Here is a 6,527-nt window from a genome sequence, read left to right as displayed (position 1 = left end):
TCAAGAATAAGTACCCATTAGCAAGAATTGACGACTTGACAGATCAACTAAGAGGAGCTACCGTATTTTCAAAGATCGATCTTCAGTCAGGATACCACCAAATACGTGTGAAGTCAGAGGATATTCTGAAGACTGCTTTTAGGATGCGATATGGTCATTACGAATATCTCGTGATGCCATTCGGGGTAAAAAATGCTCCTACAGTGTTCATGGATTACATGAATCAGATTTTTCATCCATATCTCGACACATTTGTGATCGTATCTATCGATGATATCCTGATTTATTCGAAGGATCAGGAGGAACATGCCAAGCATCTGAAGATAGTGTTGCATATTTTGAAAGACAACCAACTCTATGCTAAGCTGTCAAAGTGCGAATTTTGGTTAGAATCAGTGAAATTTCTTCGGCAAGTGATATCAAGTGAAGGAATTGTTGCAGACCCTGCTAAAGTAGGACCGGTGATGGAATGGAATTCTCTAAAATCCTTAACGGAGATCAGAAGCTTCCTCGGTTTGGTAGGATACTATCAGAAGTTTATTGAAGGATTTTCGAAGTTGGCATTGCCACTAGCTACGTTAACCAGGAAAGACAAGACTTTTGCCTGGATGGCAAAGTTTGAAGAAAATTTTCAAGTATTGAAGAAAAGATTGAGTATAGCACCTGTGTTGTTTCTACCAGACTCGAAGGGGAATTACAATGTGTACTGTGACGCGTCTAAACAAGGCCTAGGTTGCGTGTTGATTCAACTAAAAAAGGTGGTAGCTTATGCTTCAAGACAATTAAAGACACATGAACAGAATTATCCGACGCACGACTTGGAATTGGCTGCAATCGTATTTGCTCTCAAGACATGGAGACATCACCTCCATAGAGTAAGCCTCATGGTATTTGCTCTACATATGTCAACCATGATGGTCGGGGAGATGGAATTGATTGAGGATTTCAGGAATTTAAGCCTCATGGTGCAAGTAAAACCTAAGAGTTTGATGTTAGGTCTGCTTATGGTAACAAATGATTTTCTGGAACAACTGAAAGGTTTGCAAAGTTCTGATCTAGAACTGCAAGAGAAGAGAATCTTGTTGCTGAAGGAAGAGCCTTGGAATTTCAAGAAGGAACCGATGGAGTGTTGCGATGCAAGAACCGAGTCTGTGTGCCAAGAGACCCTGATTTGAAAATGGAAATCTTGGACGAAGCCCATAAGAGCAAACTAAGTATTCATCCTAGAAATACCAAAATGTATCAAGACTTGAAGAAGATGTTCTAGTGGTCTGATATGAAGAGAGAAGTAGCAGAGTATCTATCGCACTGCTTAACGTGTCAGAAGGCAAAGACCGAACACAGGCGACCCGGAGGAGAACTCCAACCTTTGGATATCCACGTTTGGGAATGGGATAGCATTGCAATGGATTTTGTGAGTGGACTTCCTTTGACTCAAAAGGGTTATGATGTAGTTTGGGTGATAGTGGATCGTTTGACGAAGACAATTCACTTTCTACCCATCAATATGAAATATTCCTAGGAAAGGCTAGTAGAGTTATACATCAAAGAGATTGTCCGATTACAGGGTATTCCTATAAATATCATCTCAGATAGAGACTCACGTTTCACTTCGACGTTGTGGAATGGTTTGTAAACAACCTTGGCTACCAAATTGAGTATAAGTTCAGCTTACCACCCGCAGACGGATGGCCAATCTGAATGGACTATCCAATCTTTGGAAGACTTGCTGAGAGCATTTTTATTGGAACACTCTAGAAGTTGGGCGGACTATCTGCATCTGATAGAATTCACCTACAATAATAGCTTTCATTCGAGTATCAGCATGGCGCCGTATGAAGCCCTTTACGACAAGAAGTGTAGAACACCGTTGTGTTGGTTTGAAGCAGGAGAGAATCTAACATTAGGACCCGATGTGGTTCAACAAATGACGGAAAAGATAAGAATGATAAGGGAAAACATGAAGGCAGCTTAGAGTAGGCAGAAGAGCTACTATGAAAAAGGAGGAAGCCTCTCAGGTTTGAGGAAGAAGATCATGTCTTCATGTGTGTGGTTCCGACAACTGGCATTGGTAGAGTTCTTAAAGCTCGTAAGCTTACCCCTAAATTCATAGGACCATATCGAATTCTTAGAAAAGTTGGACCAGTAGCTTACCAAATAGCTTTGCCACCTTTACTATCCAACATACATAATGTTTTCTATGTATCCCAACTCAGAAAATACATTAGTGACCCGTCGCATATCATCGAACTTGATTCAATCCAGCTAAAGGATAATATCACTTTTGAAACTATGCCTGTGAGGATCGTTGATCGAAGTGTGAAGAAGTTGCGAGGCAAGGAGATTGCTCTAGTTAAGGTGATTTGGAGTTAAGCAAACGGAGAAGATGTGACTTGGGAGGTCGAGGAGGCCATATGAGAATTCTATCCCTATCTATTTTCCTAAGAGGTACATTTCATTTTTGAGGACGAAAATCTTATAAGTGGGGGAGGATTGTAACACTGTGAAAATTCGATATATTTTATTATTTATTTATTTTTAACAACAATTAATTTTAGAAATTAATCGGTAATGAATTAGGCTAAACCATAGATGAGTGTTAGTCTTTTTTGTGAATTACTATTTTGTGGTAAATTTTAATTTTTTGTGACAGAAAGTTTTTGGACTGATGTCGGGCTCAAATTCGACCAAATTCGGCTCAATAATGTGTTTTTAAGTTCCGTAGCTCCGAATCGAATTCTGATTGCGTCATTGGCTTTGAAATATTAATTCGAGTCAGGATGAACATCAAGTTTGTCAAAAACGCATTTCTAAATATTTTTCACTCCGAATTCGGCATTTCGAAATTCTAATCGTCATCAGGAGATTTTAATATCCACTCGAGTATTAGCCGACAATACTTGGGCATGGTCTCATCGCGAATGTTTCGCCGAAAAATTCACCTCATGTTCCCGAGTGAAACTTGCTTGACAAGCAAGCAAAAATACTCATCTTTTACACAACCCCTCAAACCCTTCACTTACCCATTGCACCATTAATCTTGGAAACCCTTGGTTTGCCTCCATAAATCAGATTCAATTCTCCCTAACTTCGATTAATTCCACTTAAAAGAGCCATAAAACCTCTTGAAACCCTTGACTTTCTTCTCAAAAAACTGAACCATGACACTTTAGAAAGAGCCCACCCCCTTGAGAAACCCTTGACTCTACACTTTAAAAAGAACACTAAGGTGAACCCTCATGTTTGTTCTTCATCTATTAGAAAATCTAGTCGTTCAGTGTTTACGATATTTGAGTATGATGTTTATGCATATGTTACGAACATTTTCAACCGTCAAAATTTTCTAAAAAACCTTCCTATCTCTTGTTATACGCAAGAACGCGAAAAATGAGTTTTCGTGAATCTAGAAATTGTTGTTTTGAAACCATGAAATTTTGTTGTTCATGGGGCTGTTTTAATTTTTGAAAATATGCAGGTTATTTATGTTGATGATGATTTTGAAATCAAAGAATATTCTGAATCGAAATATCATTTTGATCATGCGATCATTCCTTGTTAAAAGGTGTTGGAATGATCATGAACACGATAGGAATCAGGAACGAGACTTTCGAGGATAAATGATGGTTCAAGAATATGAATCTTGGACCGGATGGATGAAAGTCTCGGATGTTCTTATAATGAATTAAAATGGCGTCTTTAGCTTAGAGTTAGTAGGAAAACGATTTAACTCGTGAATCGTTGATTGGTTTCACTGATTGGTTTCGCTTTGATCAATCTTCATCTTCTTCATCAAGCCCTTGTGACCTTCCTTCCGACCATTGAGTTTGGGAAATTTGGTAGGATGTGAACCATATATGCTATGAAATCTTCTATACATGCTTGTGATCCCACGATAGCAAGCAATTTGTTGTTGATTTTGAAAGTGTTGCTCTTGGGCAATTGCTTCTAAAGTAGGGTTGCTTGTCCTTCCAAGTGATGGTTGAGAAGAGGAGCCCAAATCTCCAAACTTTATCCTCAAATCGGCCCTAGCTTGGGTTAAGCTTCTCTATTTGCAATGTGAATGGACATAGGAGGTATTCATTTCGGTTTTGAGTGCCATGAACTCCCGATATGGTTCTTGTACTTGTTGGTACCTACATAAATCATTAACAAATGAGGGTAAGATCATAGAAACTATACCCCTAGTATTGCATTCAGATATTGCATCTGAGATGATGGCCGCAATGTCAATGGAATCCTCCTCATAGATTGAATTGATGAACTTTGCTTTGTTCAGAGGTAGATCTGAGACATGTGAGGTTGACCCAATGTTGGGGAACACAAAGATGGTCCATAATTGTGAAGTTTGAGTCATGCAAAACTTAAACACTAGACCATTTTGGTTTACTTCCAACCCTTGCAAGCACAAACTCCTTCTCACTTGAACACCATCATGTGCTTCTCCTTCACCCGAGGATGATGCTCTTAGTTTGAGTTGTTAGGTGCATAGATCATGATCACAATTGGGTAAGGATACAATGGGTTCCCAAGGTAGTCATTGATCATGTACTTGTCATAGTACACTCTCTTGCCATTGACCCGTGTATACCTATTTTTCTTGCCTTCCCCGACACAATGGAATTGACATAGAATTGCTTGACAATGTCCAAGGAGAACATCTTGTTGGGTTGTGCAAGCTTTTGCCATCCAAACTTCATCACCAAAAACATGAGGCCACCAAATTCCTCCTATTCTAAGTTAAGGATATTTTCCAAGACTGGTGCACTTTTAAGAGTAATCTCCTTGAACTTGTGTTTGGCATCCCTATAGTAAAATTTTTTTGCCTTTCTTGCCTAGCTTGGCAACCTATTTGAGAGATCCCTTCCACTCATACAAAAAGTTTTACACCTGCAATTTTTCCATTCCTAGGAGTTAGAAGCATAAATTTAAGGCATTTTGTCAAGTATGCATACAAAGTTCAAGTTCTAAACATGCTTTATTAATTTTATGATGTCTTAATAATGTCAAAACAGGTGAACATCACATTTTTCAATCAAACAAGCATAATTTCATATATTCACAAAAGGTGCCCAAGTAAAAAAATTTCAAAGTCTTTGCTTGTATCATAAAGTCCAAAACAACCCCATAACTTAAATGATACACCAAAACAAAATTCTTTGATGTTCTTAAGGCTATTGGTTAAAGAAAAAGTGGTGATACAAGACAAAGTTCACAAAATTTGCTAGTGGTGTAAGCGGTTCCGGTTTAAACCGCGAAACCGATGGAACTGAATTGAACTAAACCGCAAAATGTGGTTCGTTTCGGTTCCGCGGTTCGGTTTCGTGGTTCTGTTCGGTTATTTTTTTAAGGAACCGTTTATGTTCGGTTCGGTTTATGATTATAGAAATTTAGGAACCGTTGGAACCGAACCGAACTGCATATTAAAGAAATATATACAATGGATTAGGGAATAATGTTTTATAATTGTTTAAATTCTTCAACCAATTTTCTAGCTTAAATTATCAATTTTTGTGTGAATTGTAGTGTTGTATATGTTACTAAATTGTTATTAAGTTAGTATTATATATGTTATTAGTTACTAAATTGTTTCCTAGTGTCTTATGATTTGGAACATGTTTACAACTTTTGTGATATTGACTTTGAAACTAACATATATCATATATTGTTATTCATGTATTGTTACATGTGTTACTAGGTTATAAATATTTCTCAACTTCTTATGAATTTGAACTACTTAGACAAGTTCTTATGTTTTACTTTGATTAACTCCAAACACCAAGTTCTAAAATCCTCCTTTTAGTGTATGTCCTAAAATGGTAGAATGATAATCACTTATATTTATTACTAAACAATATTACGTCCACAAAGAGATTAGGTTGACACACCCTAATCTTGGCTACTCTAATATTGAAGTAGTAATGAATATAAGATCTTAAGAAAAACATGCTTNGAACTAGTAATGAATATAAGATCTTAAGAAAAGTATGCTTAACTTGGCAAATAAACTAAGTAGTACAATTACTTCTTAGTTTATTTGTTAAGTGTTTGAGACAAGTAATTTTATGACTTGAAATCAATTTTTAGGTGATCAATCTAAAAAGAGCTTTAAGAATTTCTCAATCATGTAAAATTAATCAAAGCACCAACTTCAATGATTAAATTTCAAACTTTAGAATATAAGAAGAAGTAGAAATACAAAACCATATTCAAAAGAAATTGTTAGGAGCTTGAGCCATCCATCCAAGGATTAGATGCTTTGAGTTTCAAATGAGATTACAAAATTGATTTTTTATCTCATTTGCCTTCTCCTTTTCTCCTCTTGAATTATAAACTAAAATTACAAAACTTACTTAAATAAAGTTCGTATGAACTAAGAGCAAGAAGAGAGAACTCCAGGGAAGAATTTCAAGGCAAAATGTGAATGAAAATGTGAGATATGATATTTTTTATTCGAATGAAATGTGCCTCTATTTATAGAAGTTCCCTGGAGCCGCTGAGCTGCTTGTTAGCACCGCTCAACAGCTGAC

General features: G+C 36.8%; 1 long non-coding RNA gene across 1 annotated transcript in view; it reads right to left on the bottom strand.

Moving 5' to 3' along the window:
• The window catches only part of LOC109351034, a 19,416-nt gene continuing 17,376 nt past the window's right edge, over positions 4,488-6,527 (bottom strand). Inside the window, exon 3 of the long non-coding RNA XR_002108175.1 lies at positions 4,488-4,601. This is a non-coding gene — a long non-coding RNA (uncharacterized LOC109351034). The remainder of the gene's footprint in view (positions 4,602-6,527) is intronic.

The sequence above is a fragment of the Lupinus angustifolius genome, chromosome LG06 (genome assembly GCF_001865875.1).
Source record: "Lupinus angustifolius cultivar Tanjil chromosome LG06, LupAngTanjil_v1.0, whole genome shotgun sequence".
Classification (NCBI taxonomy): Eukaryota; Viridiplantae; Streptophyta; class Magnoliopsida; order Fabales; family Fabaceae; genus Lupinus; species Lupinus angustifolius.
The sequence above is the reverse complement of the archived record's forward strand: the minus strand, read 5'-3'. Positions and strand labels throughout refer to the sequence as shown.